The 23,612-nt window shown below is 48.1% G+C and overlaps 1 protein-coding gene across 2 annotated transcripts in view; it reads right to left on the reverse strand.

Annotated features, from left to right (window-relative positions):
- Positions 1–15,596, reverse strand: part of KCNJ1 (potassium inwardly rectifying channel subfamily J member 1) — a 29,351-nt gene extending 13,755 nt beyond the window's left edge. The window contains exons 1-2 of one of the 2 annotated variants that reach the window (XM_047693992.1): positions 15,404–15,596; positions 2,728–2,878 (exon numbers count right to left, since the gene is read on the reverse strand). The gene's annotated coding sequence lies outside the window, so the exon portion shown is untranslated. Of the gene's footprint in view, positions 1–368; positions 425–2,727; positions 2,879–15,403 lie in introns of those variants that run through there. The other variant, XM_047693993.1, reaches the window with a different exon arrangement.
- Between the last annotated feature and the right edge of the window lie 8,016 nt (positions 15,597–23,612).

The following is a 23,612-nucleotide window of genomic DNA, read 5'->3' on the forward strand; positions in this document are numbered from 1 at the left end:
AAGGGCAAGGCTCTCAGATAAACCACAGAACAGGGGATTTGCTGGAGAGCCCGTGTTCCTGTTGATTCTACGGCTCTGCCCCAGGGAGCTTCCGAGGGTCAATGATTACCAGCTTTGGCTTGATTCTGCTTAGCCATCGGAGCTGCATTAATGGGGCGGCACGTCACCCACACTCCCATGTCCAAGTACTTTCTGGGAAAGCCCTGGAGGCAGAAAGAAGCAGAGCCGGCAGCCTCAGTGACCTGTCATACCATGCCATAGAGCCGCCCTTGGCCCATGCTGAATTCCCCTCCTCACGGCCCTTGTTGCCAGGCCGAGCCCATCCCAGGCACCCTCTCGGGATGGGCACCGCTGCAGACACTTCCCACCTGACTCCTCACAAACCTGATGAGCTGCTCCAGGGATAGTCTCAAACTGCTCTTGACCAACAACTGCCGCTGAAACGAGGAAGCAATAGGAAAGGAGGGACATTTCCCAGACCCAAGGGCCCTGCCAGCAGAACCTGCTTTCTGAGAGGAAGCCCACGGAGCACACAGTGGCCCTGCTGACGCACTTTCTCTCATTCCTGCCATTTCTTTTTACTCAATGGTGTGTGTCACAACCTGGTAAGGTGCAATGGAACTCCACCACATTTCCCCTTCTCGGCCCTTCTAGCCTCATCGACCTGAATCAAAAGAAGCTTTCCTGTCTCAAAAATGGTCATTTAGCCTCTCTGAGCTGCAGTTTTTCCTAAGAAATCAGGGATGATAATGCCCATTTTATCGTTATGGGGATTACATGGAAAATACACAGTGTCCACAAAGACTCGCACACAAATGTTGATACCAGCATTATTTGCAAGTGCCAGAAAATGGAGACCACCCAAAGGCCCATCAGCTCACGAGTCAACAAGCAAGACAACGCGCGGTGGTACAATGAAATATTGCTCAGCCCTAAAAAAGGTATGAGGTACTACAACATGGAAGAGTCTTGGAAGCGTCCTGCGAGGTAGAAGGAGCCAGACGCGGCATTATTCCATCTCTACAAACGTCTACACTAGGCAAATCTGCAGAGAGCAAGTTAGACTGGTAGCTTCTGGAGGGAGGGGAAGAGGGAAAAGGGGAACACCCGCCAGTAGCTATGATGTTTCTTTGTGCTGTGATGACCGTTTTCTGACATTGTGCGGTGATGGTTGCACAGCTTTGTGAACATGCAAAGCAACTGTGATTGTATACTTTAAGTGGAGGACTATATGGTTGGTAATTATACTATAGTATTCAGAAAAAAATTTACGTGTAAGGGGCCTATTGCCCAGTAGGGACTCAACAAACATCCTTCTTGTTTTCTGCTTCCTCCTTTGTCCTCCAGCCCCAGCCAGAAGCACTGCGCTAGGCATTTCCTAGGCCCTGGGCTGCATGGGGCACCTCCTTCCTTCAGCCAGTGGCCACCGCGATTCTGCAGCAGCACCGTCTTGGTCTCAAGAGCCCGGAAGTACAGAGAGATTCTTCTGCTTGTCCTCACTCCCAAACAGGAAGTCTACCAGAATTTGGAGAGATGTCTCTTCTCCCCACACCTGTGGGTGAAATTCTTCTTTCCCATCCTGCCCAGGTGGTGATCGGTGGAGAGGCTGAGGCAGAATATGGGTGCCTCCCTTCCCTACACCTTCCCCTGGGCTCCACAGGACTGAGAACCGCCCTTGGTATGACCCTGGCCTGGCAGTTCCAGGGTGAAGGACCATTTCGGCCCTGCCCATTCACTCCCTCACACCTCCCAGGCCTGGAGGTCAGGCCAAAGTCATGTGCTTGGGACCCAGGTCTGCAGTTCTCCAAAGCAGGCAGGTCCACAGACTTGCAGGCTCTCTGATGGGATGCCCTGAAGCAATCTTGACCTCACTCTGTGACACCATGGCCCAGCCCCCATGCAGCGCCCCTCCCCCATGCTCACATGTCCCCCATCGCTTGTTCATCCTCTCATGCTCTCCTGGGAGCTCAATTTCATTCTCTCCCTCTCTCTCCTCCTTTCAGTATGTGTTTTATTTTCATTTTTCCTAGCATCTTGTTCCTTACCTACAGCCCTTGTTTTATTCCTAGAGCCAGTAAGGGTAATAATCTGAGTCTTATTTATACCGACCTCTGTGAAGACTCAGCACTCACTACCTCACAGACAAGCTGAAATCCCATGGGACCCATTAAAGCCCCTCCTTGCTCCCACATCCTTCCCATATCATTCCTTCCCTCTGCCCCACACACACCAAAGAGAGAGACTAAAGGGATGTGGAGCATGATTGGATTATTGGCTTGTGGCGGGGGGAGATGGTCTTTGGTGCTTCTGTGGTTGTCTGCTGAGGGGACAGCTGTGGGGAGCCCACATTTAGGATCTCAACAGGAAACCACAGAAAACCACCCACTGTGCATTCCTGGAGGCTGGTCCCTTTCTCTCAGTCTCTCTCTCTCTCTCTTTTTTTAAGAGAGATTTCTTTGCATGCTTCCTTGCTCCTATCAAGATCAAGAAAGAATGTATCAGGCTACTCTGTCTCTATGTTCAGCTGTCTGCCTTAAAAAAAAAAAAAAAAATCCTCACCTGGATTAATATAGATCATAGGGACCTGGGTGATTACACAGACTCAGGACCAAAGCTGATCTTATCAAGTATCATAAATAAATGATGATTTGGGGGGAAGAAACTGAAGCATAGCCCCTGCCCTGTTAGAAGCACTCATTCCTAGGAAAGGAAAGGAGTTGCATCTACCTGGAGAGTGAGAACAGGCGCCACGGAGTTTCCGTCCTGGCAACACGTGGTCCTGGGTCAGCCCGAATTCCAGCTCCGTGGAGGACTGGTCCGGGTTGGAGAGCCGGCCTGCGTTTTTACACAGCTGGTTTCCCAATGTAATCGATTAAGCCTGGAAAACAAAAAAGAAAGAAAAGTCACAATAAAGATCCCAGAGCTCATCATGAGTTATGTTTGCTTTTTTTTTTTTTTTTTCCTTTTCTTATCCCTCTTTCTCTCTTTTTGATGTGCCTGTTTTGCTGCTCGGCCAGACCTGACTGGTGTACCCTCCCGCCAACGCTGCTATTTTCCGGTTCTTGTCCATCCACATACCCACCATACTGCCAGGAACTGTCTCCTTTTTCAGTGATGGGTTTTTCCAACATCATTTTAGTCTTGCCATGATCCATCTTGCTAAAGTTGTCCTGAGCTGTGCTGGTCAAGATAGAGAAGATGGGATGGAGGGAAAACCAGGAGCAATGACAAGGAATTGACCTCGGGGCTTGGCACTGACCGAATTGCTGGCCCCCTGGCACCCAAGAGGGGTGTGAGGTCCAAGCTGGGGACAACACGGAGACCGAGAACATCATTGCAAAAAGCCGGTTGGTGGGGTTGGCAAAACAAGGATGGGGTTCGACAGATGTGCTGAAGGTAGTGAGGAGGTGGGCCAGAAGGTGACGGAAACCTAGGCTTGGACTCTACTTTTTCTACTAATCAACAGAATAAATTAATCCGCTTCTCTGAACCTGAGTGTTTGCCCTAAAAAATGGAACTAGGAACACTTGTTTCACAATGCTGAGGTAGGAATCCGTGTAAGAACACCCAGCAGAGGGTCCCTCACGTTAAAAACTTAATAATGTCAGGTTAGAGGATGGAGGAGGAGGCCTGATAAAGAGGCAGGCAAAGGTTGAGTTGTTTTTGGGGGATTAATTTGAATCCCCACGTCTATATCTGAGCAGGCAGCTAGCTCAAGGACCAGCAGGGCCTCCGTGAACTGCGCAGGAAGTGCTGGGGAGGTCATGTTGTCTTGCCTGGGGGAGATGCCAGGCCTGGGTAGGATCCTTCTGCCTCCCTTACCTCTGTTCCCTCTGGCTCACCGAGCAGGCTCTCCCACCAGAACCTCTGGGATGGGGAGATAGCTTTAGGCTGCTTTAAAGGGGACCGCTGAGGCCTATTTTTACAGACCTGAGGCCCTGAGGGAGAAGATTTTGTCTATTTGGCTGCTAGAGGAAAGTTAACAAAGGGAAGAAAAGGGTGAGGACAAGAAGAAAAAAAAAAAAAAAAGATTGCCCATAAATGGATGAAATTCGATTAGCCCATGAAGATGCAATTGTGCCAAACCAATTGAATTTCCTCAGAGGTTAGCCAGACCAGACTTCCAGACCCAGAGGCAGCTGGATCCCAGGCCTTGGTGATGGCACCTTTCTCTAAAAGCTCTTAGCAGGGGTTGAGGACCTGTCACCATTGGACTTGGGGGGGAGAGGAGGTGCACTTTCTCTGTGGAGGACCCAGGCGGCCCGTCTGGGTATGTTCCTCTTGGGTTGAAAATGCTCCAAAAAAGTGTTCCTATCACCCTCCTCCTTTTCTTCTTAGCCCCTAATACACCTGTGTTCTAACTGATTTTGTTTAATTGGGGCCTTGCTCAGCTCCATCAATGGTACCACCATCCACTACTTCAACCAAAACCCCGATTCAGTCTTGACTCTTTTCTTTCTCTCATCCCCACCTCAGCAAGATTCATCCACAGGTCTCATCCGCTCTTTCAACAGACCATATCCAGAACCTATCTGTCCTCTTCACTCCATCCCCCTTGCTGCCACCTTTGTCCAAACGACATTTAAGTTCATGAGTGGGCTATTGTTTCCCTCTGCTGGTTCTCCCTCCTGCCCATGGTGCATTTCCCAAATCAGATCATGTTGCTGTCCTGCTGAAGCCTCTCTTGGCTTCCTCAAGTCCCCACATGACCTGAGCTCTGCCCTCCTTCCCAGCCCCACCTTTCCATCAAGTCTGCTGCTCCAACTTGCAATGCTACCTCCTGCCATCGTCTTTCAGCGTGCTGTTCCCTCCTTGGGGAATGCTTTGTTCTGGGTCTTCCAGCTCCTTCCCATCCCTCGACACTCAGCTACACCACCCTCCAGCAACAAGACCCCTCAGCATCCAATCTAAGAGGGCGCACCCTGCCTCACCAACCTGCCACTCCATTCTGTTTTAGCTTCTTCCCACCTCTTATCACTACAGGTGTCATCTTCTTTGTTGGTTTCTTTATTATGTGTTTACCTCCTGTCTGTCTCGCCTTTGCTAGAACATACCCTCCCAGAGAACGGCCCACCTCACTGTCCTCTGCATCCATAGTGGGAACTTGACAAATATTTCCTGAATGAATGAAAGTCCATGTTCTCTCCTGGCTGAAAGGACAATGTGGGTGGACCCATGGGGCTGTGCACGAGAGAGAGAGAGAGAGAGAGAGAAAGGAGAGATTCCCTCCAAATTACAGCTGAACACATTTTTTATTTGCTCACCTAACTAATGACCAAATAAACATCCAGTGAGGATATGAAAATGACATGTGGTGAATTCAGAAATGCCAATGCCGATCAGTGGCAGAGATGATCACGTGTATTCAGAAGCAACGTGGGCATTTACGGGCATTATTTTCCTCATTATTTCCTCCTTTCAAAGTTAAGCTTAGATTTTCTACAGTGCATAGTGGCACATATAGCTCATGTGTTTCGAACCCAGTGTGGTCCTTGGAAATGCGGAGAAGAAATGCACATGTTTTTGAGAACTCATTTACATGCTCAGAAAACCACCCGTTTTTAACATAGATTCACTTGGTCTTGGGTTAATGTTTTTTATGAGTGCAAAAGCAGCTGAACTACATGCAAAAGCTTGGAGAAGCTGAAGATGTAGCCGAAATGGAGAGAGCAGGAGCGCAGTGCAGGGGAGCAGTGAGGTGCTGGGCTGGCCCCTGTGGGTACACAAGGGTAGCTGGAAGCGAGGAGACAGTGTGCATTACTGGCCAAGCACAAACGTCCAGAGAAAAGCCCCAGACCTCCATGGGGTGTGAGATCCAAGGCTGAGCCTCAAAAGGAAAGATACAGAGAAGAGCCATTACATAAGTCAACCACACACCACCATACTTTACTGACAATTAGCCACTGTGAGAATGGCACACGATTCTGTGGCTACAGCTAGTGTTTGTTGAATGGATGGAGTGATGAAGGAATGAAAACAGGAAGGGGTTGTATCTTTCAATATTATTTAAAGATGAAAGGAGGGGTTCCCGGGCTCCATTGGTTAAGCGGCCAACTCAATCTCAGCTCAGCTCTTGATTTCAGGGTCATGAGTTCAAGCCCTGTGATGGGCTCCATGCTGGGTGTGGAGCTTCCTTATAAAACAAAACAAAAGGATGAATAAAAGTAACTGGCAATTAATGAAGGCTCCGTGACATTTTCTTGAATCTAGTTTAGTACGGGGGTAGTTTTTCCTCTAACCCATGGATCAATAATAGCTAACACTTAGGGGCCTTACTATTTTTGAGGCGCTCTCCATGCATACACTCAACAGTTACAACTACTTGATGACATACACATCATTGCTATTCCAAGTGTGTGGAGGGGAAAACCAAAGATCAGAGAAGCCAAGTTATTAATCCAAGTTCACAGAGCTAGAAAGTTAGAATTCAGCCTACCATGGTTTCAGCTGCTATATGTGTCCCTTGGGTTTAATTACTGGAAGAAACTCATTAAAATGCATCTCTTCAATGTGACTTTCTTTGGCACAGACAGAAGGCTGGCTGTGTATTCTCTATGTATCTTCATACCAGCTGGGCAGATAGCCTTTCATATATGGTTGGAGGCACACTGCAGGGTTTGATTTTACTGTGCAGGACTCAGGTTGGAAGGTTGAAATTACTGCAGCGAAAAGGGAATGACACTTGCCGAATATCTACCATAAGCCAGAAACTGGTTTTGCAGAAATTATTTCATTTAATCCTCAGGGTGACCCCATGAAGTAGATACCATTATTTCTATTTTACAAGGGAGGAGGGGAGGCATAAGGTGGTTAGATTGCTCATAGGAGGCAGAGCTGGAATGAGGACCCCAGCCTTCTAGATCCTTCTACCACAAGTCCCATAAGATTTGGCCCATATGATGCATGAATTCTGATGTCCATGGTAGGAAAGGAAAACCAAAGGGAAGGAAAGGTCTTCCAATTGTTTCCTTTCTTTCTATCCTTCTTGTTTGCTCTTCCTTTTCTTGTTGTTCCTTGTCCCTCTGTTAATAAATACTTATTCAGAGTCTACCACATGCCGGGCTCTGTGTGAGGCACCTGGGATGTAATATGAACAAGACTGATATTCAGAGAGGTGGAGAGAGATGGACAGATAATAAAAAGGAACCAAATAATCATGGTAATTATAGATTGTGCCAAGGGTTAAGAAAGCCACAGTAATCGGGGGTGACATTGAAAGTATCAGTAATCAGGGGGGCATGGGGCACCAAAACTGGGGGGTTAACAATGCCAAGATGAGAGAGGAAAGGTCTCACTGGGGCCAAGGGCAAGCTCAAAAGCAGCCTCCTCACAAACCCATCCGGGCCAGCCAGGCTCCCTCGCTCCCAACCGGCACCTGCCCAGGGCACTGCTCAGTGAGTTCTAGAATTGCAGGCAGACTTAGAAAATCTGGAGAGTTCTGAAAGGAGCTGCCTCCAACCTACAATGGGCGCAAATCAAGCTTCAGTTCTCCCATCTGTCAAATAATATTAACAGGAATAGCTATCTCCCGGGGTCACCATACAGATAAAATGATGCCATGTTTGGGAAAATTCAGACAGACTATATAAAAGTGAGTTTGAACTTAGCCAGAGGGAGCTCAGTTAGACATAAGGAAGAATGTTTGACTGAAAGGATGACATGTGTTGTAGCTGTTTTCCAATGAAGAGTCCTGCCTATGTTGACAATTTAAAACAGAAGCAGTAACTGTCTGCTTCAGATAAAAGCCGGATACTTCACAGGTGTAGCAGGGTGGGGTGAATATGTGGGGAAATGGGTGCCTTTTAAATGTGGACGTGACCTGAAGAAAGAGAGTGTTCAGGGAACTTGGGAAGCCTCTCTGCTCTCCGTTTGTCAGGGATTCTAGAAGATTCTCTCTTAAGAAAAGTGGCGGTATCACCAGTTGGAATATAGGGCCCACATCATCTTGACTAGGAGGCCTAGGGACGCGCAAGCTGGAGGTTCTCACTGCAGGACCGAGAGCTCGCAGGATGCGAGAAGAGCAGCAGAGGGAGGAGACAGTCTGGAGCTGCTCCAGAAAGTGAGAGGCTCTGAAATCCAAGAGTGATGCTGAGGAAGATCCGTAGAGACTGGGGTGGGGGGGGACCCAGCTCTGCCCTGACCAACTCAGGTGACTAGGCCCCAAGGCAGTCATTTCCCTCCTTGAGCCATGGGGGCCACATTGATGGCCGTGCCTAGAATATTCTGAAAAGCAGAAACATGCCGTGCACAGGGGGATTACTTCTACAGATCCTGGGGTCAGAAGAGTCAGCAGAGCAGAGGTGGAAACAGCCTCTTTCTGTCGGGAGCTGCCCCTCCTCTCCGTCCTCGGTTACGGTCACAGCCAGGGCCCCCTGTGGCTGGGCATCTGGTCTGTAGTCAATGATGACACATGCCTGGCTTTTTCCCCATATCTGCATTTGGAAGTGGGCCTTTCCGTGGTCTGGCTGTTGGAATCCCCGGGGCCCCCTTGCTCACATGGCTAAGCACGAAGACAGAACCATCGCAGGCCAGACTCCGTGATGATGAAGCGGTGAGCTGGGGTGGGGGGTTGGGATGGCACCACCGGAGGGGCTGGAGCCCTTAGAACAGAGCAGCCAATATTCAGGAATGAGGAGGCCAAAGCTTTAAGCAGCAGGGCCAAGAGGGTCAGGTAGCAGGGGAGATGGGGGGAAGCCTTGACCTCTTGGCTGCCTGGGGTTTATGGCACCTCTGGAGTGTTTGGGACCTCGGGCAGGAAGAAAGCTATAAGACTCATTTATCCTGTGGATCCCAGCAGTCAGAAGAAAGGCTGGAACATGGGGAGATAGCCAGAAGCAGCTGTCCCTAGGACACGATTACACTGTGTGTCATTAGAAAAACATATCTGTTCCTTGAAGCCACTAGACACAGTGTCACTGGGGATTTGTGTCTGTGGTGCAGGAACCTAAGACAAGAGTCAGGAGCTCATGCTAAGCTTCCTTCCAGGACTCAGGAAGGGAAGAGACTTCCAAGAGCACAGAGACGTGCCCCACTTGTAGGCCAGCAGCCCTTGAACCACCTCCCAGACAGATGGATATGGGTTCCATGATTGCATAAGGACTCCAGGTTCTTCTGAGATCTTTTCCTGACTCTCAACACCTCTATAGCCCAAGCTTCTCCTTGGTATCTACTCAAATCCTGAGGCTGAGATTTGAACCCACGGTCATCTTGTCTTCAGTAGGTAGGAGAAAACTAGCTCCTGCTTCTATTGGAAAGCAATTTTAGCCCACCACCCTTGGCCAACCTGAAATGATGACCCATTTCCCATCTTCACTTCACTGCCACTCTAAGCAGAGGCTCCGGGAGGAATGGGGCCACTTTGTGCCCTGAGTGCTGGATCTCCCCACTCATATTGCTCTAGGGGCCAGCCCGGACCCAGCATGCATCCCTCGCCTCCCCTCCTTTCACTGCCACTAGACACTTTAAGAAGCATCTTAGTCCATAGAAATCCACCAGACTGGAAACACCCAGCCAAAAGAACACGTGTATAAAAAGCTGAATAAAATCCAAATCCTGTGCACATTTTTCTCCACTTCTCAGCTAACCTTTTTCCTCAGTGGACTTCATCTCATCAGAGTCTTAACAGCAGTGAGGGTTAGCTTTGGTTCGGGAAGGAAACCTTGACTCTCCCACACAAGGGATCTGGGCAAGGCCAAGGATCACAGGGAGCCCCAGTCTCTGAAGGGATTCTCAGGCCTGGTTCACGTGAGCATTCTTAGTTAGGACCTCTCAGGGCTTCTCTTCTCCCCATCTGAAGGGATCTAGTGGCTGCGAGAGGAGACCAAGCACTCCATCTCACTTAGGCCACCCTAGAAACAGACTCAGGAAGAGAGACCCATTAGTGAGAATGTACCACACTCATGCCCATCACTCACACCCATCCTTCCAGTGAGACTGAAACTTCGGCGGGGTAGGGATTGTGTCTTCACCCTTTAGAAAAGCCCAACACAGCTTGGACTTCCCCAGAAGGCCTTCTGAGGTGACCTTCGGACCATTCCTGTGACTTATCTCTGAATCCAGTTTGAGCTCTCTCTCCTGTATGCATAATTCATCAGAGGTCCAGATCCCTAACAGCATCAGAATACCTTGATCCCTGAAATGGTCGAATGCACCGTCCAGCACAAAGCTGGGATTACTCTTATCTTTCTGAACATAACATCATTGGACTTGAACTCCAAGGGACCAAATTTCAGGGAGTCTTTTCCTGGGAGAAGTTAGCAACAGTTATACATTGTTTCCAGATTCTGTCGAGCTCCTCAAGGACAAATGGCAGATCTGGATAGAGCCAGAAAGCTCCCAAGAATTTAATCGAAGGCAGTGAACCATGAGTCTTCCCCTAGGGGTGGTCACCTGAGAGAGCTTTGGCTGTTCTAAGTGCAAAGACAGTATTAACCTGTTGCTTTTGCCTGCATTGTGTTGCATATTTAAATCTGCTCCCTGGGGATATGGCGGCACATTGATACACCCTGGTAAATACAGTTCCTGAACGCAAGCCAAGAAACACTGGTGTTTGTGCAATCGCAAGTGAGGGAGGGTGGTGGACCTGGGGAAATTCTAAATAAATGGAAATTTCTGGCTTGTATTTCATAGCATATTCAAGAAGAAGCTTCCTTTAGAAGCATAAGGGGGTGACATGCATCTAACTAGACTGCAAAATTTACAAGGTTTGATAACTACAGGATGTAAATATGTGCGCATGCCCACTGAGGTAGACTGTTGCCTCCTGGGAACCCTTTTAGGAAAATAACAGACTTCTTTGAGTGAGAAAGTTACTGACCCAAAACGACATTGAGGGGATTCAGGCTGGTGTTTTTCCTGGGGACTTTGAGAAAGTCCATTTGCTTCTCTAGACCTTAGTTTCTTCTTTTGCACAATGGGTGACCTGGGCTTGATAACCCTTTAGAAGGATGTTTAAAGTTAATTCCAATGTTTTGTTTTTTTAATGTGATGCTGTTGGGTTGAATTTTACATTAACAGCTCAAGTCCTTAATAAGCGTTTCCTGGAGCAACGACTTGGGGTCAAACACCTGTAGACTCTCAATAGTCTTAAAGTTGTCCAGTCTCTGTATTACTTTTGCTTTTTTCTATTATTCCTCAGAAGCAGAGAGTTTCATGGGTAAGAACAGTGCTCTCTATTTGCTCACTGATTCTGACAAAGAAACAGCAAGGACAGCGACACTTTCTCTGCACATTCTTCACAATAAGCTCAGCAAGCATGGCTGAAGATCATTCCATCTGGAGTCAAGAATGGACTCCTATGAACCCCTTGACCTTAAGGTTATTTTCTGATTATTCTTGACTTTTCTAGGGGTCTACTCCTATACGTCTCCATACTAATTTTTCCTTCATACTTTTCTCTTCTTTCCTTCCTTCCTTCCCCTTTCTCCCTCCCTCCCTTCCTTCCCCTTTTTTCCTTCCTCCTTCTCTCTTCTTTCTTTCTTTCTTTCTTTCTTTCTTTCTTTCTTTCTTTCTTTCCTTCAAAGGTGTTTGTTGGTTTGGTTCATCCCATTTTGTTTTTCCAATTTCCACACACTCCCTGCTTGTTCATGAAGATTATGAACTATGTAATCAAGTCAACCACTTTTTTTGCTATCTAAGAGCAGAGCTAATATTATTCATGAATCTTATAGATCCCAAAAGACAAAGCAGACTGGGGAGGTCTATGTCCTTTCCTCTACGTTTTGGCTTAGGCTAACTTATCATAGTCTAGTACTTTCTTTTCTCAACCTGTAAAATTGGAATAACTTTACTGGCCAGGAGATGAAGGTAAACAGCCCCTTTGGGCTTTCCCTTAATCCCCTTATCAAGCTGACCATCACTTCCCCCTCTGAAAATGTCCAGTTGGTGTGGGGAAAAGAGAAGGTATTGAGCAGAAGTCTTTAAAACCAATTACTATATTCAACTATCCTCAATTAATTAAGGCAAACTTAGATTTCTGAGCCAATAAATTTATTCCATAGTGACTTGAACCAGCAATACACGCATATTCTGACACAGTCTTCTCCTTGGGTCTAACGAAAACTAAACTTGAATCTCTTTGAGTCCCTTTCAGGACTCAAGGACTTACTTCAGCTCTAGGGAGAAAGTTCTAGAGTTAAAGTGGCGACCCTAAAGTAGATCAGGACTTAAACCCCACAGTGCTGATTTTTCCAGATACTACAAACCATGAGACTTCGCTTAACATGTCAAGGCCTATCACCCACATGCCAAGTGAAAGAAGGAGGAATATATGGCTGGCACCAAGTCACAGCTCTGCCGTTTACTGCCCCGTGACTTGGCTCTGGTTACTCAGCCCTGAGCTTTTCAGTGTACCTGTAGGGTGTCATGAGCACCAAGATGTTGACGCCTGGCCCTTGAGGCCATATTGGGCCTGAGATGAGTGTCTGGGCCTGAGGTAGCAGCCTGAAGCTGCAGCAGCATCTCCACTAACCCCAACATGTCTTACAAACATCATGTTCCATATGACCATGTTTGGAAACACTTAGGAGACACTCAGTTCCCTACCCCTCTTCTCTGTCTTCTTTACCTCCCTGAAAAATGGGACTGAAAATAGCACTTGCTCTCAGGCATAATTCTTAGGAAAGACAACTTAAGATCTGATTCCTTTAAAGTGAGAATACATTTGGACAGTTAATGGTAGGTACAAGGGCTTCCAACTTTCAGCAGTTCTGTCGTTATTTCTGATATTGTCCCAACTTCGAGTTTCCACAATAAGGAGTGACACATTTCCTGCATGACCTCCTAAGGGGCAACACTGGGGTTCAGCAGGGATCCAGAGCATTGGCGGCATAGGTACCCAGAGAGAAAAAGAGATGCAGGCTCAGTCTGTTGAAAACTCTCCTTTTCCCCAGAGAGCCATGCATTTCAGTGGATCAGAAAAGCAAATGACCGCTGGCACCTGCCCTACACAGTCACTGACTCTCCATAACATCCGGGAACCATTAGTTCATGTCTCTGCACCTAGGAGACCATAGTGGATGTGTGAAGGCAAATGTCAAGAAAATGCTCTTTTCCATTCTAAGTTTGGTCATTTTGGACTTGGGGGAAAGTTTGGGAATGAGACCAGGTGACTCTCAGGTTCCTATTTCAGAGCTACATTTGGTCCTAGCAGCCAATCTGCCACTAGATCTTGTGGGTTCTGCCTCATAGGAATCTCTTAATGGTTTCCCTGGCACTGGTCTTGGCCTTCTCCAATCCACCTTGCACTTGGCAAACAAAATGACCTTTCTAAAATATAAATATCATCTTATGTGGTCTCCCACTACCTTGGAAATACTGCCCGAGCTCCTTAGCACCCAACACAAGGTCCTTCTCACATGCATTCTTTCTGCAGCTTCTCCTGTGTCATCTTTCCTCACCACTCCCTGGGCCACCCACCTCCCATCATGCCAGCTTCGTATTCCTTGTATCTTCCACTCATATGCTCTCTCATGACTCTGTATTTTTGCAAGTGCTATTTTCTTGTTCTGGAATGCCTTTCCTCTGCTCCCAGCAGGCCCCTTCCTGCCTACCAAGGGAGTTGAGGATCATGTCTCCAAGAGGACTTCTTCAGGCGAAGTAGATGTCCTTCCCGTGAATACAGTGATCATGTCATGACCGCATTGCTGCATTGCAGTCCCCATTCATCATCCTATGTGTCCTGTTGGAGTGTGATCACCTGTTCCCATGTGTGTACCCTCTCAACTATAAGTGCCATGAGAACTGGGGCTATACAGTGCTTTCCCAGGACCTAGCACAGTTCCTGCAACATCACAGGTGCTCATTATAAGCTTTTTGGAAGGCAAATGAGGACAAAAACCTATATATATAAAATAGTAATAATATTAATGAGGACCATATTGAAAAGAAGAAAGGCAATATTCATCATTAGCATCTTAAACAGTAGAAGCAAGAGGGGTTTGGGTTAAACTCGGGGTCAGACTGCTGAGACAGATAAGCAACCCAATGAAAACTCGACGAGGAGGAATTGGGAAGCATTAAAACCACAGAAGTCACGGGGCAGGTAAAAGGCGAAGCACGGGAGCCAAAGCTGAATCTTTGGAAAATCACTGAGCTGTGAAAAGGTCCAGGGTAGATTTGTAACCTAGCATAGAAAAAATGAATTGCTGAGAACAGGAAAGTGACATGCATGAGAAATTCCAAGTTTGGGCTCTGCAGAGCAAAGCATTCTTGGCAATTACAGTATATTATATATTAAATTTTTCAAAAAATCAGAGAAAACCAAATTCCACCAAAGCTCCAAGAATCTTTCATAAGGAATCCACTCACTACGCTTCTGGCAGGTTCAGCCCTGCCCCTAAACTGAATTGGCCTGCTTCTTTACACAGAAGAAAATCCATCTTCATGCCTTAAAGTATTTTTTTTTAAGTTTTTTTTTCTGTTGGCTCACACCTTCTCAGATACCCCTACCTCACTCTGCTTTGAAAAACTGAAGCTGACTGAGTTAACACTGTCCCAAGACAGCGCAGAGCAAGACAAGGGAAGCCAAGCCTGTGACTGAAGGAGTCCCGCTGGGAGACCTGGATAAAGTCTTGTCTAAAACGGCCCCCTTACCACCATCACCGTGTTTTGCTCTATTTTTTACACCCAACTAATGAAAAATAAATTATTTCCCCAAAGCTTGTCTGTGGCAAAGGACACACTTTTTCTGAGCAACTCTGCCTAGAATCTATGTGCCAGAGATGTTGGGAGAAGGGGGCTCTATGCCTGTTCACTCTGGGGCTCACAGAATGCAGAGCATCAGGGAAACGGTTGCCGCCCACTGCCACAGAGCATTTGTCGCAGCAGAAATTTAGGGAGCTGAGCAAACGCTGAGAAATCCAAATGCATTCACTCATAATCAGGCAATGTTTCATCAAAGAAAGAAGAGGCTTCTGGGGGAAGGTAAGCAAAATGTCTCACCAACACAATTCACCCAGATAAGCCTTGCGCCTTTTCCATAATAGACCTTATTAGCATTTTATCCTCTGCCTTCATGATGGAGAAGCTCTGAGGGAGGGTTGCTATTTTGCAAGGCCCTGAAGCCATCGAAAGGATGCTGTCAGGGACAGAATCCCTGCACATATCTCTGCTACCAAGAAGGGAAAACCATGGAACCAGACATGGTGGGACCTGAGGCTTCTGCTGTGCTCCAGCTCTGGGCTGAGAAATGGCCAAGGGATGGTGGGAAGAAGCTCACAGTTTGTAATCCATGTGTGGTCATACGATAGAGAGCATCAAGTGAGCAAATTAAAAACACACTTCGAATCCCCCAGGAGTGGTGGAAAGTCTGTCTAGACTTGAGGTATGGAAAGGAGGGTTAAATTTCCCCCAAAATTAACTTATTTTTTCTACAAAGAGACCAGGCGGCCTTTCTCCCCCTTACCTCATGGATTGCCAGAGTAAGTGTAGAGAAGGAAACTCGGTTTGTTGGTCCCCAAGAAAGCAGCTGGACCGTTGATGTGGGCAAGACCTTGCCCCTCCGGTCCAAGAGTTTGGGTAGCCTGGGTGAGGGTGCTGAGGTCCTGTTGGTTTGTACGTGTCTGTGGGTCAGTTCAGACCGGCTGCCAGCTCATCGGTATGCAACAGCTCTCAAAGAACATAGTTTACTTTAGAACTGGATCCAACAAGAGTAGGCGTGGCAGTGGAATGAGCTAGATACACCAGAGGTGTTGAGCTGCCTGGTTAATTAAGAAGGATTTGATTATGGAACCATAGCTTGGAACCAGAAAGCCAGTTTGCCCAACCTAACAGTGTCCCAGGCCAAACGCATGAGGTTGCCCTCATGTCCACATAGGATACATGCCCCCTGGGTGTGGGCATCGGGGGTCCTCAAGGTGCCCCTCCAATGTTTTCCTGCTCATGACTCACTAAGTGACCACAAAAGGTCAGCCTGCCCTGACCTTCTCTTGACCATTCATGCGTCTCCTTGGTCCCAACACAAAGTAGAGCTTTGTAGCAGGGACTTTACAGAACAGACTGGGAGAAACCTCCAGCACTCCCAACTGTGTTTCTTGGGGGCAAATTCCTGGATCCTTACCCTCTGAGGTTGGTGGTGGGGAGTGAGATAATGTATGTGATGCACTTGGCATTGAGTAAACACTCATGAAAGCCAACATACCCCAAGCATCACTTTTTTTTCCTCCTTCCCATCCCAAACCCTAGGGCCCACCTCCCTCTAGTCTATCCTGAGGGAGATGAGCTCTTATCTTACCCCTCCTGAGATGCTCTCTGACTGTTCCTCCTTGTCACGGTGTCCTCCATGGACCACCACTCACTTCACTGCTGGTCACGCCCTGGAGCATCCAAAAACAGTCTCTCTGATGAGCTGTCACTTTGTTTCCAGGAGGCCATTTCCCAGGGGGGCGGGGGGTTGGTGCAGGATGTGCATTGGCCACACATCCCTGCATTGTCTGCCCCTTCTTCTTCAGTCAGCACCACACTAGATGGTATGAGGTTTCAGACTTTACTGGAGTCTCAGAGATTAAAAAGAACATGCTTGTGATTCTGACACCCCTCAATTATACAACAGAGTTAACACCATGATTCTCATAAGGGGCATAAAGTGGAAATGAATGCACAATCACATGGAAAAAGGAAATGCTCTTTTCAAACACTTGTAAGTATAATCAGTTGTTAGAGTAAATGGAGAAGAATACAGGAGGTATCAATCAAGAAGCTTCTAGTAGCAATTCCAGGGGGAGTTGGATGGTGATAGACCTAGTCTAGGGAGCAACACCCCGGGAAAAGAACAAGAGGAGAGATTCAAGCTCGTGTTAAATATGCCTTTTCCCCTTCACAGAAGGTCTCCTGTGGGTACGCCAGTTCCTACGGTCACTCCTTCTTATCTAGCTTCACCCTTTTCTCCAAAATACCTCCTTTCTCAATCCTCGGCTCTATGGTCTTCTACCTGCTTTTCCAAGGATCCCAACCCAACGGCAGGATAACCTCACAACACTTGGTTCACCGCTACACACACCACCCCCCCACCCACCACTGCCACGCCCCGAGCAGTGCATGTCCTCAAATGTGGGTGTAGAGTTCATGAGAGAGCACCTGCAGGCCTACAAGATCAGGGAGAGGGGGTGTCCAAGTCCCAATGACAAAGCACAGCACCCACCCAGGAAGGCCGCTGCTGGCAGAGGGAGTTCCTCCAGGAACAGCTTTAGCTGGAAAACTTTCATGCAGACCTTTAGAAGCTTCTTTAAACTCCAGGGCTGGCTAGGATGCTCAGACTCGCCTCCCTCTCTCTTTCATTCAGAGTCAACCTTGAATTTCCCCCAATGGCTCTCCTGGCTCACTTCCTATTTTCCTCACCTAGGTGTTTCCCCAAATAAGATCTCTGCATCGTTAATCCTATCTCGGTGCCTCTCCTCCAAGGCCCCAGGTTGGCACCTGGTCTTCCGCCAGGATGGACAGTCTCAGGGGGTTCTGACTCTCCGAGACACCAGGGTGACACGGGACCATTCAGAAAAAGGACTTTTTGGATGTAATTTCCAGAGCAGGAGGCAACGTTCCAAATGTGAGTGTGAGTTGTGGGTATGCCTTTTATTCCCCCAATTATCCACTAGACAACTCGAAATACCCACATGGGCAAACAGGCACCTCTCAAAGGTAAACATTCATTCTTGATGACAGTACACAACAAACCCCAAACGAGGAAAATAAATGGTTTCTTAAGTGCCTTATTCATCTGCAAGGCAAGCACTTCCCACCCAAAGAAGCCAGAATGTCTTATTATTAGGCAGACCAGGTAATTATCTTACCTCCATCCCCCACCCAGTGCGAAGGACCCCTTGGGACCCGCAGGAAGGAGAAAGAGGCTGTTGCTAAGCAACAGAGAGGGAAGGGCTGATGCATTCTTCCATTTCCCCGAATCTTGTTTATAAGATCCAAGTGAGGGTGTTTGACCTGATGGAACGCTGGCTCTCCCGTAAAAGCAACGTGATTTCATTTTCTCGGTCTCTCCTCCCACCCGCGATCCTCTTGGAGAAATTCTGCTGCCTCCTTCTTAGCCTGCTGCTTCTCCCACCTCTGCTCCCATGGAGAAGGTCCTCAGCAGTCTGGGGCTCCGTGGCGGGGATACTGCCTCTCCTTTTGCCCTGGCTCTGTGTGATCAGCTATGCCAACCCTGCTGGGGGTTCCCCAACATTTCCTCCTCAAGTCTCCTCGAGCCTCCTGACCTCCGCACCTGAGTTGGAGGCCCAGAGTCCACAGTGTGGCTTTCTTTTTTTCTTTTTTTTTTTTTTTTTCCTTAAAGAGATTTGGAACATTTCAAAGATATTATTCGGCTTGTGACTAATATCCCGACAGGAGCAATTTGGAGAGATAATTGGTCTTTAGGGGGGCCTGTCTGATTTAGGGGAAAGCAGATCAGCCCTTCCCCCCCACAAAGGGTAGCCCCTGACAAAGTCTGAGAGGTAAGAAGCTGGGGCACAGAGAGGACGGCAGGGAAAGCAGGCAGGAGTCTGCAACTCGGAACCACGTTGGTTCTGGGGGCTGGGAGCGGGCACGTGTCGTGACCGAGGGGAGAGGAGCAACACTGCCAAGGCCAGCTCTCCCTGGTCGGAACAGAGGAAGTGGGGAGCCCAGCATGGATTGAGCTCCCAGTTTGCATGGAGGGCTTTACCCTCACCAGCTCGATTCATCCCAGAGACTTTGGGATAGGCATTATTTTATTTTATCTTCTTTTTAAAGATTTTATTTATTTATTTGAGAGAGAGAGAGAGCATGAGCTGGGGGTGGGGGAGGAAGGGGCAGAGGGAGAGGGAGAAGCAGACTCCCCGCTGGGCAGCAGGGAGCCCACCATGGGGCTTGATCCCAGGACTCTGAGATCTTGACCTGAGCCAAAGGCGGACACTTAACGGACTGAGCCACCAGGCGCCCTGGGGATAGGCATTATTTTAAGCAGTGTACCAAGGGAGCAGTGAAGACACTCCTCTCTGGGTACACATTTAGTAGGTGGCCAAGCTGGGGGGCAAATTCAGGCCAACCTGTGATGTGTAAACTCCTCCCAACCATTATCTCACTGAGAGGATCATCTCCCAGGAGGACACTATTTCCCCGTGGGAGGAAGCAGAGGTCTCAAGCATTGTCCAGCCTCTGGTTAGCTCGAGAGCAGTTCTTGTTATGCCCTGGAAACGAATCTAACATTGTATGTCAACTATACTTCAATTAAAAGGAAAAAACCCCAGCAGTTCTAACTGTACACTTTCTGGCACAGTATATATTCTTTACAAAGCACTGACCACCTCATTCAGAGAATCAGGAAAAGAAATTTTTTTTTATTTTTTTATTTTTTATTTTTATTTTTTTAAAGGTTTTATTTTTTTAATTTTTTTTTAAGATTTTATTTATTTGTCAGAGAGAGAGGGAGAGAGAGCAAGCACAGGCAGACAGAATGGCAGGCAGAGGCAGAGGGAGAAGCAGGCTCCCTGCCGAGCAAGGAGCCTGATGCGGGACTTGATCCCAGGACGCTGGGATCATGACCTGAGCCGAAGGCAGCTGCTTAACCAACTGAGCCACCCAGGCGTCCCAAGAAATTTTTTTTAAAGAGTTTATTTATTTATCTGACAGAGAGAGCAAGAGAGCACAAGCAGGGAGAACAGTAGAGGGAGAGGGAGAAGCAGGCTCCTCGCTGAGCAGGGAGCCCGATGCAGGGCTCTATCCAGGACCCTGGGATCATGACCTGAGCCGAAGGCAGATACCTAACCATCTGAGTCACCCAGGCACTCCAGGAAAAGAAATTTAAAAGAATTTTAAGATGAAAATATGTTAGATTAAGCAAATGTTTATTTTTGCTCCTTCTGAACTCAAGGAAAATGAGAGTCAAGGAATCTTTTTTTTAAGATTTTATTTATTCATTCGAGAGTGAGAGAGAGAGAGGAGAGAGAGAGAGAGAAAGCATACAGGCAGGGGCAGAGGCAGAGGGAGAAGCAGCCTCCCCGCTGAGCTGGGAGCCAGACCCAGGGCTTGATTCCAGGACCCGGATATAATGAACTGAGCTGAAAGCAGACACTTAACCATCTGAGCCACCCAGGTCTCCCTTAAAGGATTTAAAAAAGTGAAAATCCGCAAAGACAAAGAACAAGAAGGGATTTTTGCAACATTCAGGAAGCAGGAGAGCAAAGGAATCGGGCGGAGTAGTGAGAGCTGACCCCAAGTCCAGGCTGAGGGAGCTGGGGGGAAAGTCAGCAAGATGCCGGTGGCCAGCTCTCAGAGCCCAGCAGTGGGAGAGCCCAGGGAGCTCCCCAGCAGGGCCAACGTGTCCAGCTACAAACACAAAAATTGGCTGGCAGTCCTCATAGAAAGCAGATTCTCCAGCCTGGGATTGGAAGTTGACTGAGTAGACGAGTGTGGATATGGGTCCTCAAATTTAGCTGAGGGCAGGGGTGAACCACGGAACTGGAAACAGAAGGGGGGTGGTGTAGACATCTGCCAGCTGACGGGGATACCCGTGCCCCATCCTCCCATGCAGCGGCCAACAGCCATCACCACACAGGAGAAGCAGAGTTCTCTCTAGGAAAACACAGTGGGCTGAGAGGAAGGGCCACCAGGACTGACACCTGCCGGTCACTCAGGCTGCGGGGTCTAGCCCAGCCCCCTCCCTCAGGGCTTTGTGCTGGTGAGCACCCTTCTTAACGGTCAGTAGGCCTCCAGACGTTTGAGGAAAGGCTCAAACACAAGAGAGAAAACAGAAAGGGCTCCTGGAGAGGTAAAGTAGGGAGCCAAAGAAAGGTCTAAAACCCACAGTTAGCTCCAGAAAGGAAGGACTGTACTGCAGACGTGAAACAAGAATGGGAAGCTAGATCTGTTGACTATGGCATGCCACGCCAGAATGCGCCCCCAACAAATTTGACAGGACAGATGTCAGGAGCTAATGAGAAAATCCCAGAAAGAAAGAAAGCAGAGCCATTTTTTAAATAAGATTTTTATTTATTTATTCAATAGAGAGAGAGAGAGCACAAGCAGAGGGAGCAGCAGGCAAAGGGAGAAGCAGACTCCCTACTGAGCTGGGAGCCCAACATGGGGCTCAATCTCAGCACTGTGGATCATGACCTGAGCCCAAGACAGATGCTTAAGGGAGCCAGCGTGGGTGAATGTGAAGAGATGTGCCTGGGTGAGGTGGGGGGCCAGCCCGGAGGTCGGGATAGGGGGCTAGCTGCCTCTCATGGAAATCAGTCATCCGAGGTATGCTAAGAGGGGTTCATGGTTCTGAAGGAGATTTGCAGGAGGAATGAGTAATAGATACACAAAGAACTAGAAAAATGTGAAAATTGTTAGCTCTGCTTAAAGACAAACATTTATGAAGAAGAGAAAGTGTATTTAGAATACACCCCTTTGGCTCAGCTGTGAACAACATGTAGGGAATCATAGTGATGGAAACCCTGGGTATTGTGCTAATACAACTTTTGGTGTAACTGTAAGGAACGGAGGTGAAGGAAGGAGTGGAAGGAAACGGGGATGACAGAAGGCGAGGTCCACCCCTCCCAGATTAGGGAGTCAATAGACAGTGTCAAACAAGAAAAACCGATACGGTACAAACTCTTTATTTAGCAATAAGGAGCTCAATTTTCAATGAATGTCTTTTTTCCCAGCGCTGCAAGAGATGAAAGTGACTTCAAGCAACAAACACTGAGTGACTCAGGGTCTTTCCACTCAGCGCACGTATCCTTTGGGGTGGAAGGAAAGGGAGGGGAATGCCCCTTTTACTCCGCTCACCTCATCACCGTGAACCTCTTACTACATTCTTTCCCACACCAGCCCTCTAAACGTGAACCCCCCCGGGGCAGGGGCCCTTCTCAGAAAGAGCACTCCAAGGCTAGCGCTCAGTATTTGGGCCCTGTGGTTATGATTTTTTTCTGGTGGACGATATTTTCCCCTCCTTGACTCTGGCTCTGGGAGAGGGGCTCTTGTTTGGCCATACAGACCGCATCCCAGGCAGCCCCCTATGTCCCAAAGCCAGGCAGGAAGAGCTGAGCAGCGTCTGGTTCAAGACTTCCAGATACATGACTTTGTCACCAAAATCTCACACTTTCTGCAGAACAAGCATGTCGACAGGCTACAGTCGGACACAGTGAGACGGAGCTGGGATCTTGACTCATCCAGCCACAGACGCAGTCTCCCATCTGTAAGTCAGGGAGGAGATTTGCTGTGTCTCGGGCCACCCCCTTCCCCAGGTGGCGAGGTGCGTGTCCCAGCTCCCGACGGGGACCAGACAGACGGGCTCTTCAGCAGAATGTGTTCTCCCATCTTCAAGCCTTGATTTTCTTGAGAATCCGTGTCTGGTGGAAGATAGGTGGTTAAATTAAGTGTGCTGCTACCGAGGAGGAGTAGAGAATCCCGCGGAGCTGACGAGAAGGAAAGAGCATCACTGCGCAGGTTTCGCAACAGAGACGTTTTGAGAAAGCCTCATGCAGGAGATGAAATGCTTTTCCTCTGAAACACTGACTGCCCTTGAAGATGAAAGCATGTGGCTCTGTAAGACATTCCAGGTCAAGGGACTCTTTAAGAAAAAGAAATGAAATTGAATGAAGCGAGGATTTTAGTGATTCCATTTAATCCACTAAAAGCTTATTGAGGGCCTTGCCACGTAAAAGGCACGGTGCCAGGCGCTTGGGGAGTTACAGAGATGAATAAAACATGGCCCTGGGCCTTAACATTTTATGTAGAGAAGACAGTGACAAACACCACGAGGTGTAAACACACGTAAAGTGTTAGGAATAAAGAGGAGAAGGGGTGACTGGAGGAAGCCCCATGGAGGTGGTGAGGTACTACTGGAAAGTGGAATTTCACCCGAGGGGTCGTGGAAGGCGGGGAGTGGACAAAGGAGAAATCGTTTGGAAGTCTGGCGAGCCCAGGTAGGTTTGGGATGTCTGGAATATTCAAGGGAAGAAGGTTGGTTCGAGAGAAGATGTGCTGGTAGATGAAGCGGGAGAGAGGTAGGTGGAGACAAGATGGCGGAAGGACAGCGTGCCACCCTTGGGTCTAGTTCCTACTGTGTGACTTTGAGCGAGGGGACAGACACTTGGAATGCCAGCAAGTTGGGTTGCTATAGAAGATGATGCTTGCAGCTTTTCTTCATTGAAAATGTTCTCTCGAGGAATTTTGCCATGTTTCACTCAGAATTTTGTGTTTACATATATTATTGCCTATTTTCACAACTCCAGCACATTCTGATGAGTGTAAAATATTCCCCCCTCAAGGACACGGTGGGGGCACATCCGGTAAGCCCAGATCCCTCACACAAAGACACAAAATGCACTGGTTATAAAGCCCTGCCAGTCACACTATTCAGAAAGTGCCATTAAACAAGGAAGAGAAGGTGCCAAAAGGCCGCAGACTTGGCTCCATTCCTCTTTCTGCCAGGCTTTCTAGAAAAAGATGCCATCCTTCAGCAGTGCCCTGAGGCCTCCTTGCCGCTCAGAAAAGCTCCAGAGACTGAACAGATTTTAGTCAGTTCCACTGAAGCAAGGGCTACGTCAGTACTAAACACAACAGTATTTTTCCCTCTCCCAGCACTTTGAGGTAAATAAAACATGGCTGCAGGCTGTTTCCTTCAGGTGGACTCTAGGTAATGACCACAACTGGGTTGG

The sequence above is a fragment of the Lutra lutra genome, chromosome 10, assembly GCF_902655055.1.
Source record: "Lutra lutra chromosome 10, mLutLut1.2, whole genome shotgun sequence".
Taxonomy (NCBI): Eukaryota; Metazoa; Chordata; class Mammalia; order Carnivora; family Mustelidae; genus Lutra; species Lutra lutra.